The 12,661-nt window shown below is 48.0% G+C and overlaps 1 protein-coding gene across 1 annotated transcript in view; it reads left to right on the top strand.

Moving 5' to 3' along the window:
- Positions 1-12,661, top strand: part of GPC1 (glypican 1) — a 224,487-nt gene that overhangs the window by 196,109 nt on the left and 15,717 nt on the right. The gene's annotated exons all lie outside the window — the stretch shown is intronic.

The following is a 12,661-nucleotide window of genomic DNA, read 5'->3' as shown; positions in this document are numbered from 1 at the left end:
GCCAAGTGAGTTTTTTATCATCTGTGTGAAGTAGCAGCTACTAAAACAGCAGCAGCCACAAAATCCCTAGTGAAGAGAAGGGGCTCCCCCAGGGATGCACACCTCATGCTGCGTGCTAGGGCAAGAGAGAAATATCCCAGTTTTGTTTAGGATCTTTTTCTTTGGTTGTGAGATTGGCAGCTGCCCAAAATTAGCATTTGCTGCAACTCTGAGCTTCATGTGAACAGGTGAAGGCCTTGTGCTGGGAGACTCGCTGCCTGCCAGCTGCTGCTCAGAGATCCATACTTGGTGTGAGCAATTGCCGTGTTCAGCAATGAGAGCGAGAATGTGCCCCTGTGAAATATGTGGTGTTGGTGAATTGAAATACTGGGGGGGAAGCAAAACTGAGACAGTAAAAATTGCAAGGGCTGAGAGATAACCCCTTATAAAAAATCCTGAGACATGCAGTGTGATAAACAGGAATATCCTGGCTGGTTTTGTTATTTATTACTCACGATACTGATCAGGCATCTAAGTCTTAGGTCAGTACTATTGCACACAGTGTTGTGGGGTCAGGTAGCAGAGGTGATCCTGTCTGCACCAGGGCACCCAGAAAGGGCAGTGAGACTGTGCATGGGTCCTTGCTGGCCTCCTGCATCTCAGCACCATGCCCGTGCTGCACCAGCGATGGGGAGGAGAGCTGCCCCATGCGCGGCAAAAAATGTTGAGAGTCCTCAACTCCCCTCGGAGACCTGGCAACCTGTGAATCCCAGGTGAGAGCACAGAAAAAGTAAAGAAATAATGTTCTGTTTCCAAAGTCAGAGAGAGTAGGTGTTTTCAAATCAATTTTGCTCATCAGTCAGCAAGTGAGTTATTATGACAGTCTTCCCTTTGCTGGATCTTTGTTGCTTCGTGCTCCAGAATTTTAAGTTTCCCCATGCTAGTGGGGTTTGATGTGAAGTGACACCAGCTATGTAAGCAAGAAACACTTACTTAAATAATCAATTTTAATAGGTTTTTGCATTTACTTTTCTCAGTAGGTCTTAAGGCTGATTCTCATTTGAGTTTAAAACAAAACATGATGATTTTCTTTACTAATTACAAGCTTTTTCGCTAAATCCTGTATTTCATTTTACTGATGAAGGTTGTCTATCAGTACATTTTTATTTAAGCAATACTGTGTCTCACAATACATTTCAGCTTTATTTTTTAAACTTATATGTTAGTATAAGGTAAATGGCAGCTTTCCTATTTACCATATGAGTAATTTTTAAACACATGGTGGGTCAAGCTGCATTTGGATGGGAACTGAATTCCAATTAAAAAGGCCCCAAAATAGAGTTTTTTATAAATTATTTTAATAGTTAAGTGTATGTGCTGGACACATATGGAAAAGAATGTTTATCTAAATAGTTTTGCATTTCCAACAACTCAATAATACTACAAAGACAGCATGGTCATTCCTGGTCCTCGTGTCCTTTAAAGTTGTAGCTATTTCTCATACCCCACTTTTTTCCGTAGCTTGGAAAGACATAGTTGACTTCTCTCTTTCAGCTTCCAGTTGCTTTTTGGGTGAAGTAGGCATAAAATTGATCTGACTGAATAAAATGAAGAATATCATCTTCTTGACACACATATGAAACCACTGTGCTAAAACAGCTTAAGTGCAGTGAACTCCTGTCCCATGTGCTCGTTGACATATCTCCATCCTTTCAGTGGCTTATCTTTATTCAGAGCATCACCAGCAAGTACATGCAACCATAAATAAGATTTTATTTCATTCAAATGATTTAACTTCTGTAATAAAATTAAGCATTTGCCTATATTGACCTCCTCTTGATCCTGAAAAGACTATATTAGTGTTTCTAAATTGATGTTATGAGAATGTTGTTCAGTGGCACTGCCAAGTGGCAATATTGTCATATCACCATGTTTATTTCCTTTTCAGAGGATGTTATCCCACCTCTCATTTTGGAGCTGTTCAGTTTTTGCACGGCAGAGGTGTGTGTTCCTGCGTTATGACGATAACTCGATGGCAGGATGCCATTGTGCAGAGACTAGCTTTGCCCCAAGGAGCTGTAAGGTGCCAGAGTAAATTATGGCTCCATCTGGGAGAAGCTCTCATCTGGGGGGCTGCTCCCACCAAGGGAGGTAGCATTTTCCTTCAGGGAGATCATCTGCTTGTTTGCATGGGATTTAGTAAGCCTCCCACCTTCAAATGGCAGCTACCTGTACCTGTAGACAGCACTGCTTGGTCAGATGCCATTCATCCAGGAGTTCAGCTTCAGGTCTGGCCTCCCCTTTAAGAAAATGAGGGGAGGTAATGTGAGATGGAGTCCTGCGGGTTCTCCACAAGCAGCAGGGAGCAGTGGGTCCCAAGGGTGCTGGCATCACTGGCAGGGATGGAGGCAGGATGCAGTTCACCACAGCCAGGTATGAACAGCAACGACTGGAGCATGCTGGATTTTTCCTTTTTTTTTCCCCTGCTGTCATTGCAAACCACCGATGGGGCTTTCTGAAAATTAGCTGGTTGGTTCCTGTGCTAAAAGTTTGTGCTGCTGCACACCCAGCAGCAATTCATGGGGTGGAAAATGCCACAAGCACCCTTTTCAGGTGTGGCTGTATTCAGGAGGAGGGGGCCTGAAGTCCCAGGAGTTGAGAAGCCTGTGGTACTTCAGGCACCTCTGCCTGTGAACACCATCTTAGACTGCAGGCTGAAATAAAATCTTGCACCTTCAGAGACTAGTTCCTGCAGCATCTTCTGCACTCGCTCCCTCCTGCCTGTGCACAGCCACCGAGACCTGCCCCACTGCTGAGGACTGCAGGGCTGGCGGGTGCAGAGGGCTGGGATGTGCCCTTCCTTGCTGACGTCAGTGTCACCTCTGCTGAAGTGCCTCATGTTTTTTTGCTGAGCTGTCCCTGGGCAGTTTGTATGTGGGATTGTATGGCTTGAAATGTTTGAAGTGCCAGCCAGCCCGATTCCCTCTGCAAACTCAGAAGCTTAATATCCTTTTTCCTGAGCTGGTCATGATCCCTGAGACACCAGCCTGCCATCAGCTGCCTTCTTGCTTTAAACAGCTTGGTACAGCAGTTCCTGCAACGCCACAGGCACCCCTCACAGCCCACTGCTCTTTTCCAGCACTGCTGAATGTAAAGCTAGGGAGAGAGTTTTGCAATAATGTTGGAATTTGGACAGATTCAAATCAAGCTGGATGGGGAGCATTCAGTCTTGAACACATCCTGATGTATTTCATATATAACTTTCCAGTATTTCTATCCATTATTATGTTTCAATCACAACCCTTCAGGGATAAAAACCCATAGGTGTTCTGAATATAATAGAAATAATGCAGGCAAGTAGATATATGTCTCCCACATTTACATAGTGGTTAAAAGTCAATTGAATCTAGCTTTCAAAGGATTGAAAATTGTACCAGCTGGAAATAACTGTGTCAGATGAATAGAGCATGGAGTGTGTTGAATAGGCAGGTGCTGACTTGCAGTATTTTTCTCTGGAGGAAGAGGAGCATGACAGCAGTCTATCTATCCACATGAATCTTCCTTATTTTAATATCTGAAGGCAGTTAGACACTAGACAGCAATCAGAAGGCGCAGATCCTCCCAGTTAGCCGTGAGTCCGGCCCTCCTCAGTCTGGTGTCCCTCGCAGGCTGTACTGCTTTCTGGAGCCATCGTCACTGCCCTCTGGAAGTGCCCTCACCGCTGGCTGTGGAGGGAGACGGGGCCACCTCTGTTCACCGTTGCGCTGCCCCAGTTTGGTTGGATTACCCTAGTGTTCTTTTCTTTTATGTTTTTTTCTGAGTCTGCAAAATGGCCATTTGGCTGCTTGGCTGGCAGGGATGAACCCAGGCAGTCTGTCTGGCCTCAGGCTTAACAGCAGCTCTGGTTTGCTGGAGCACAAAGAGCATGGATTTGGCATCAGCATTCATCCTCTGTGTTCCTCGCCTTGTGCTGAGCTGAACACAGCGAGGTGAAAGCAAGAGGGTCACTGAACTGCAGGGTCATCTGTGCCCTACCCCTGCCACTGGACACCAGCGCAGCCACCACCCAGCATGCTGTACCTGTGCCCTGCTCATTTTCTGATCCCTGGTGGGGTTTTGGAAACACGCGTGATGTATCTTGAACGATGGGCTTGGTGAGGCTTAAAACTCACTGTGCTCCAAGGACTCGTGGCTGTACATTTGTGGAAGAAAGATGCAAAATAATGACTGAAGTGATTATACAATTCATTAGACTTTGAAAGAATCATATTTCTGTCAGCCCCACAGCTGTTTCTTTTAGAATTTTATTCTGAAAGATTGGAAAGCTTGGTTCATTTAACACACGTCAAGGTGCTAATTGTATCAAGGCTGGCATAAACATGCACAAGGCAGCTGCTGACCATGTGGTGGAGAGAGCAGGGTCTGCTCCCTGCACCAGCTCTCCTGTGCTGGCGGAGGGCTGGCAGCACCTGCAGCTCCCGCTCCTTTCACCGGGGAAATTGGGTGCTGATGGCCCAGTGCATGGAGTAACCATCGCCCTGATTTCCAGCTTGCACATGTGGAGATGCAAAGAACAGCACAGCACTGCTTTTTTTGGTCATAGTATTTGAGGGCCCTTCTGTGGGGAGACTGCAAAAATGAAATGTTTCCCAACATGAAATTGCCATGTTGCATATAGCCCTGATTACAGAGCAGGCCAGCTGCCTGGCAAAACACAAACCTGTCCTCCCAGTGCCGGTCTTGCTATAAAAGAGAGGGCAAGGCTGGCTTTCTGAGCATGTTCCTGGGCTGCCGTTCAAGCCACGGGTGGCTCGGCAGCCGTCCTCACCACCAGCCTGGCAGGACCTGCTCTCCTGCTTGGTGTTTTTTTGTACCTGCTGTTCTTTATACTGACAACTTTATCCCAACTGTGCAATTCCAACTGAGGGATTTGGGGTAATTGGAGTGGCTCTGAACACCCACCTGCATTTCACAGTGTGCACGGCCTGGTCTGTGAATTGAAGAGCTGACCTGTTTTCTTTTAAACACTATCCCAGAATGGGTTTTTCACAGCTGGCAGGAAAAACTACCCTTACTTCTATCAGCTGCCTTGAAAATATGCATGAGAAGGTAAGTGAGGGTGCTATGAACGCCTTGGCTGCAGCTGCCTGCACAGCTGTGTTCAGCCCCCCAAAACCTGTGGAGGTCTCCAGCTATAAGTGTTTTTTGCCTCCGGCTGCCCAGGACATGTACCTACCTCTAGAAAGCTGCCTGCTATCTGCTGCCTTTAAAGCATCTGTCAGTTTGGAAACCTAGATTGCCTGATGTCACTAAGTTTAACTGGAGTTTAACTTCTGGAGGTTAGAATGGCCATTCAGACATTAAGTCCATCTTCCTGGAAAAATATACCTGAGAGTTAGCGCAGGCACGTTTTGACATGTATCTGACATGTCTGGAGATATTTTGTATTCACCCTAACCATTTCTGCATCACACCAAAACCCCATCCGGGTGCTACAGGTCCTCATACCCACCTTGGGTCTGCACTGCTCCTCGGAGGCTAGAGCCAGGAAGGAACCAGGAGAGCAGCCACACAGCAGGAACGTGGTCCAGCTCAGAGAACACCAACACCACGCAGCAGAGAGCTCCCTAGAGGCCAACCTCATATTCCCTTGGGCAAAATTTTAAGAGGGGACAGAGCCCACAGAACAACCCCTCCACCAACAGCATTAGGGACTAGCTCAGCCTTCTCCCTCCAACAGCCAACCTGTTTGTGCCCCCATGACAACCCAGGGGGGTTGACAGCACTTCCAGGAGCCTGTATTTTTCACCCAGGCCACTTCCTCTATCCCCAAATCTCTCCCCCCTTACTTAACCCTGCTTCTCCTGGGAAACACTTCTTCCCCTGGGAAGCAAGGCCCAGATGGCTCACAGCAGCCCTGGGGGTGAATGTGCAAGGGGATAGTGGGGGTAGGAAAAATACCAGCAAGAGCTCAGCCTATTTTATTGGTGTTAAATGCCTTTCAGATGTACTTAAAGGCCCCTGAAGGCTGAGGCGTCCCATCACATTGCAGCTAGGCTGCAGGTTCTCATTTGCTTTTAAGCCAGTCTTCAAAAGGAGAAACGATTTGGGGTTGGGGTTGTTTTTTCGGTTGTTTGGTTGTAGGGGTTTTTTTGGTCTTTCCCTTCCCTTCCCTTCCCTTCCCTTCCTTTTTTGAAGCCAGCACTTCAAAAGCAGCATCTGCAGCTTGGCTGCAGGTTCTGGGTGCCAAAGGAGCTGGCCACCTCCTGATGGGCACAGGAGGAGCCGTGCCACTCTCTGCAGGAGGAGCAGAGCCAGGCTCACCCCTTGCAGCCAGCCAAAGCCAGGCGTGCTGTGCCCAAGAGCCAGCAGCACAGCCTGACCATACGCTGTGCTACTGCAGTAACAGCTTGGTACTGCCACTGTTAAAATGATTATCTAGATGCCTGTGGCTTCCTAAAGCTTAACCTTTCTCCAATGCTTAGGAACCTGGGAAGGGGAGGGAGGATCATTGCTCGGTTGAAAAGACTCTGTAACTCCTGGATGTGATGTACAGAACTTGTCCCAGCACTAGTGCTTATTTGGTTGCAGTTCCCCAGGGCCTTCCTCTCTTCATCCCACAATTCATTCTTTGGTCTTTCCAGCCTCCTTTTCAGGAATTAATTGGCTTGGATAAAGAAATGCTTTTTGGAGTGAGGAGGGTGTAGCAGCTTTTAGCTAAAAGAGAGCACTTGTGAAAACTCAGTTACATACAAGACATATCTTCACTTCAGCGGTCCTTTCTGTGCCCTGATATTACTCAGGGTTTTTCAGAGGCTCTTGGGTGTTTTCCAAGCAGTAGGCATAAGGGTAACGGCAGAAAACATGTCTCTTCTTTGTACCTCTCTGTTCTTCTGTGTGACCTGTCAAATGAGGTCCCAGTTCAGAAGGGTAACAACCTCCCACTGTTGTAGATTCAGAGAGGTCCAGAGTCAGGCCAGGAGGAATTGTGCCCCTCTTCAGCATCCCTTGTGACTTGCACCAAACCTCACGCTGAAGAGAGGTCTACCAATCAGTGGGTGTTGTTTGGAAAATCAGCATATACCCTGGGTAGGTGCTTTAGTGGGAGAAAGAACAGATAATTTTGGGTCTGAGAGAGAAGTGTCCCATGACTCTATAAAACATGCTTTTGTTATCTGTGAGCATGTGTATCTGTGCAAAGATGGGTAACTTGAGTTGAACATGCAAATAAGTTTGATTTGTTCTTCACAGATGAAGGACAAGAAGGCTTTTTCCTATGTTCTGGAAAAATCTAGTCCATTTTGACCAGAGCACTGCCCTGCTGCTGTGTGTCCTACAGAGACTAAAGCTCTGGCCATCCCAAGAACTGTCTGCCCTCAGGTGTCTTCAGTCCCTCAAGTGTCTGTGCAGGGGTATCTCACCTGTTTGAGCTGAGTGCTTTCCCCTTCTACAAGTAGTTTTGTCTCCCTGTGTCTTTGCTTCAGAAAGTTTATAACTGTTCTGAAGTTGTGTTTTAGGTAATATGAAGGAAAACTTAGCTCTCCTCAAATCTGTCTCAATGCAGAGAGACAAAGCAGGTGGTTGGTTGTTATCCCTGAGTCCCCTGTGCTTCTGTGATTCTCTGCTTGGAAAGCATATTAATAAAATAGATGGCAGGAGCTTTTTTTTTTTGTTAGAAGCCCTTCACACTGAATGTTTTATAAATTGGCTGGGGGCTGGCAAGGAATCCAGCTAGTGACTAATCCTCCAGTCCATCCTCTCAGCAAATTGCTTGCAAAAGTCATTAATTTTACTGTAATTGATTTAAACATTGCTCAGGAGGAGGAAAAATTAGGGAAACCAATGCCCAATGCCACTCTGAATGCTGAGAATTATGTGTTCTCAATTTTCTGTTATATTATCTCCACATGTGCCTGTTCTCTGCTGGCTGCTGTGCAAACGCCGGTGCCGAATGGTCACATGGTGAGACCCAGCTCAGTGGTTGCGTTGGGCAGCTGTGCCATGAGCTGTGCAAACCTGTAAGCAAGCTCCAGCTCTGTCCAAGACATAATACAAGAGAGTCTGCAAAGACCTTTTGCTCTGGCAAAGTGCTTGCCTCCAGCAATTCACATCTGGTCGCGTGGCTCCATCAGCAAAGCATGGGCACATCAGGCTTTGGAAAGTAGCCATGGAAAAGCACAGAGCTCAGCTCTTGCTGCAAGTCACAGTCACAGGATAATACCTGATGACAACCTCCTTGAAATGTCAGAGCTTATGGTGGAACGGGGCTTTTTATGAGGCAGCCACCTGTTCCCATTGCATTACCTCATTGCTACTCGAATCAACTACTGCATCCCCAGCTGTAAAGTAGTTTTAATTAAAATGATTTATTGCTTAATATGGATTTGTCCCCTATTTTGGGTCTATTTTAGAAGATAATATTTTTTCCTGATCACTTCCTCACTGGGCTTACACTTTAAGGGACTGTACCCACTGATGTCACTTGGATCAGAATAAAGTATGTGGATTTTAACTGAGCAATGACGTAAGAACAATGTATTTTTAAGCTGGCATTAACTTTGGTTTGCATATTTATTTATACCTCTGACAACTGAATGAGGAGTGCCCTGTCTCCAAGCCATATCCTTCAGTAGTAATTCTTTTTCAGATCCTTGGGAAATGGCTTCTCCAATGTATTGCGCATGTTCTCTTGACATCTTAATGCAGTTTCTAGGTCACTGAGCTAAGAAAAGAGTATAGGTGCCACTAAGTTAAAGGAGAATCATGTCTCCTTAAAGGAGAACGAGCCACAGGCTCAGTTAGGTTGATGGTACTTACAGAAATGAATTATTGTCATGTACTGTCTTCGTGCTGTGCCAGGTCATTTATAGATGCAGAAATTATGTTAGCTTTCACTCCATCTGCAGGAGTTTGCATGCTCCTGCTTTCAGGTCACCTGTGATGAATAGAGGACATTGTTTATTGATCTATCAGTTATTGCAAATCTGCGCTGGGAAGCCAGAGGAGGTCTCCATCAGGTCTTAGTTGGCATCCATTAGCTGTTGGCCAGGAGGGGTAGGTCATAACATTTCAGGTTCTTTTAAAGGATGAAGTGTGAAAGAAGCAGCACAAGGAAGTGAAGATGTCTCAGTGTGCAGGTGGAGGTCAGCCATGACTTTGCCAGCCTGGAGAAACTGCTTCATTCTCACTGTGGGGGTGTTTCTCTTGAACAAGCTGCCATGGAGGGTTCCTGGTCCCACAGCTCTAGCCTGAGGAGCTGTTCTCCCCAGTGCCACTGCTGGAGCTGGCTGTGCCTAAGAGGTGAGCAGGTGCTCAGCAGTGGGCTGCAGGGCTCTTCTGGTTGTGTTGCTGTATCCATACAGGGGAGGGAATCTCAGCCCCACCTAACTGGGGCAGGGATTCCCCTGTGTGGACACAGCATACCTGAAAAAACCCTGGAAGTTTACTTCAGCAAACTAATCAACAAGGACTAAGAGATGGTTAAAGGGCTCCATTCCTTAACATGCTGGAAGTCCCCCAAAGGGATGGTGCAGGATCAAGCCCTGACTGTCCTCTGCCCTGTATGGATGGGTGGAACGACGAGGAACTGAGCTCTGGCCAAGCAAAACATGCAGAAAATGCTCTCTGAAATTCCTCTTCCTGCCCTCTCATCCCTCTGTTCTTGGTTCACCCCTGCAGCCTGCCTGTGAGAAAGGAGTGCTGCTGCCAATAGGAGAGGTTTGAGTCATTCTTTGGGGAAAGGGAGTGGAGCCTGGCCTCTTCCACCTGCAAAAATTAATACTTATCCTTTCTGCCAAGAGATTAAGTTGATCACTTGGCACCTTCCAGATTCAGTGGAGCAACAGCTGGTGTCACCTGCTTTTCTTCAGAGGAGAGACTCTGGGGCACAGGAGCAGGGGTGAGGGGTGCTGCCTTGCCTGGACCTGCAGACTTCCTGCACCTGAGGGAGTGTGGCACTCCACTGTCCTTTGGGAAACAAAGCCACCTTGTGACAGTGACAGGCTGGTGGTACACACACAACTCCTCTCTGACATCCAGAAATTATCCTTGCTGAGGTGCAAATCCAGCTTTTTTTCCCCCTCCCCAGAGCCTCAGGAGGTGAGCCTGAGCCTCAGCCACTGTTGCCACCCAGTGCGCTGCCTGCCTACTGCCCCAAGGCAGGTGGCAACAGCCCACAAGAGCTGCATGGGCAGGAGGCGGCTGCTCTGTGGGCAGCAGCGTGGACGCAGGTGGTGTAACTGGGGACAGGCAGTTTTGGCTGGCTGACAGCCATGGAGAGGTCAGAGGGCAGTGGGTTGCAGGACAGCAGGCAGCTGTCTGCATCACAGGGAGCCTTGGCAGCTGCCCACACTCACCAGTCATGCCGGAGGCCAGATGGAGTAGGTGGGCACCGAGGAGCAGGCCCCTGCTGCTGCTCCCCTTCCTTAGCACTGCATGGTGGCAGGGCACGGGTGCCCCTGCACAGGTACTCTCTGGTGGGCAAAGGAGTGCTGTGCTTAGGGTGCGAAGGTCCTTTCTGTTTTGTCAGACAAAGGCATGCACAAAAATAAATGCAGAGACCAGGATAAATTCTGCAAGCAGAAATACTTGTGAAATGCCCACTGGGCCTGTCACAAGCTCATTTAAATATGGGCTTGGTGTGGTCACCTGGGTAGCTGCAGTACAGTACAGTTGCTGGGTTTACACCGTACTTGAAAGTTAATCGTGTTGGAGGTGCTTTTCTGAGCCAAGATCTGTCACTTGCCTCTCTCCATGTCCCCCATGGTCTCTGGCAGGGTACCAAATAGCTTTGTTTTCTAGCTGCTGGTGGCTGTCCTCTCTGCCACTGGATGGCTAGCCCACACCACCCCAGGGGTGTTTCCTGGGCAGGCAACACTGCAATCCCACTTTCCAGCCAAAGCACTTCAGCTCCCTCCACTCCAAAACGCTGCACAGTGCAACCTTGGATGTATGTGGATGCAGGCAAACCATCCAGCTGCTCTCTGGTTCTCATCAGTACTGTGCAAAGTCCCACGTTTCAGGACCCAGCTATGTGGCTTATTTGTGCTGCAGCTCCAGGAATGTTGCAGCCCAGTTTGTGCTGCGTGAGGTTGCAGTGCTCCACAGTTACGGCTGGGTAAGGCAGGATGAGCAGTGATGAGGCATGCTGATAAAACACAGAGACAAAGTTGTGTTCAGGACCTGATTGCCTGTGCAGGTTACATGCTGTGGTTGGAGCTTAACCATATAATAATTCATGTTCACAGATGCTCTGTCTGGGGAAGGAGAGGTTGCAGCTCATTTCCAAGCTGCATCTCCTGGTTTCTGTGTAAATACTCTGGTTTCAGAAGATCTTCAGCTACAGCCTGTGTTAGCGTTCAACATGCTCTTTTCAGTCCTGTTGTCTTCTCAGTCACTATTCAGTCATGGTTATTTAAACCCTGAGATGAAAAATAAACTATTCTTTTGTTTGCCTGTCCCTCTGCTGTGTTGCATCCCCTCTCAATCACTGAGGCAGGAGATGGGGGTGCCTTCACCAGCTTCTCCCAGGGATGAAGTGTGTGGCATCCGTGCAGTGCAGTGGGACAAAGCCTCCATCTCCTGGCGGTGAAGCTGCATGGCAGCCGGGTGCCTGTTTCTGTCTGTGGCAGTTGTCCCAGAAAGGAGGCAGAAACCTCGCTGAGGAGGCAGAGCAAAGCCTTGGTGTGCTCAAGCACAAAGGCTCAGCCCCTCTAGCCACGGTGGAGCATGGCGTTTTTCCACAGGCATCTCAGGGCTTGTTCTGCCTGCTGAGGCAGGGAAGCGGTCTCTCTTTGGGTTCTCTCTCTGAGACGTAGAAATTTTTGTCTTAGTCCTGAAGAAGATTCTCATGAGGTTATTCCAATGAATTTCCTGCCTGATGGAGCACCATCCAACATCTGGTTTCCAAGGCTGACTGGAAGTGAGGTGCTACCATGCAGGCAGTTTCAGGAGGGGGGAAGCTTAGGGATTTTCTCTCTCAACCTCTGATTGTGGGCTCAGCATGTTCACACTTTCCTAAGGGTACCTCGGAACCAAATCTTTCTGGAGTCCCCAAGAAGAAACTTAAAAGGCTATGTTCAAGGTATTTTTCACAAGTAATAAAGAGGTTGGGGCAGTTCTGAGCATTGCAGCTGTAGCTCGAGGCTCAGGGATTTTTCCATGTCAAGATTTGCCCCTTCCATCACTTTTCCCCCTTTGGGCTCCTTGTCAGTGCTGAGTACCTGGTACCAAGGGAGACTTGCATGCAGAGACTTATGTTTCTTTTTGTAAATGGCTGTAGAATATCATCAAGGGAATTGCAAATGGATCTGAGTAAAGATAGAAAAAGACCACAAAGGACAGAACACTTCAGCAATAAGACCAAGGAGCACTGAGCTCTGCTAGTATCTCTGCAGGGTCTGCTAGGTTGTTACGCATCCCTCAGCTTACACTGACAGCCCCTTGCCTGTGGCAGTCAGAGAGGGACAGTTGTCCCATGGCTGATGGGCTATGGGGACTTTGACATGCTGCAGAGGCTGCCACACTGCTCTCTGGGCTCTGCACGTGCACTGGCTCTGTGCTTATGGGACCAGGGTGGTTTCATTAAAGGTGGCAAAGCTGCCTCCAGAGTCACCTCTGCAAAGAATCGACTGCACGTGCAGTGCCTGCAAGCCACTGGCATGGTGTGTGTTGGCCCACTTCC

Source organism: Phalacrocorax carbo, chromosome 7 (genome assembly GCF_963921805.1).
Source record: "Phalacrocorax carbo chromosome 7, bPhaCar2.1, whole genome shotgun sequence".
NCBI lineage: Eukaryota > Metazoa > Chordata > Aves > Suliformes > Phalacrocoracidae > Phalacrocorax > Phalacrocorax carbo.
This window is presented reverse-complemented; position numbering and strand designations above follow the sequence as displayed.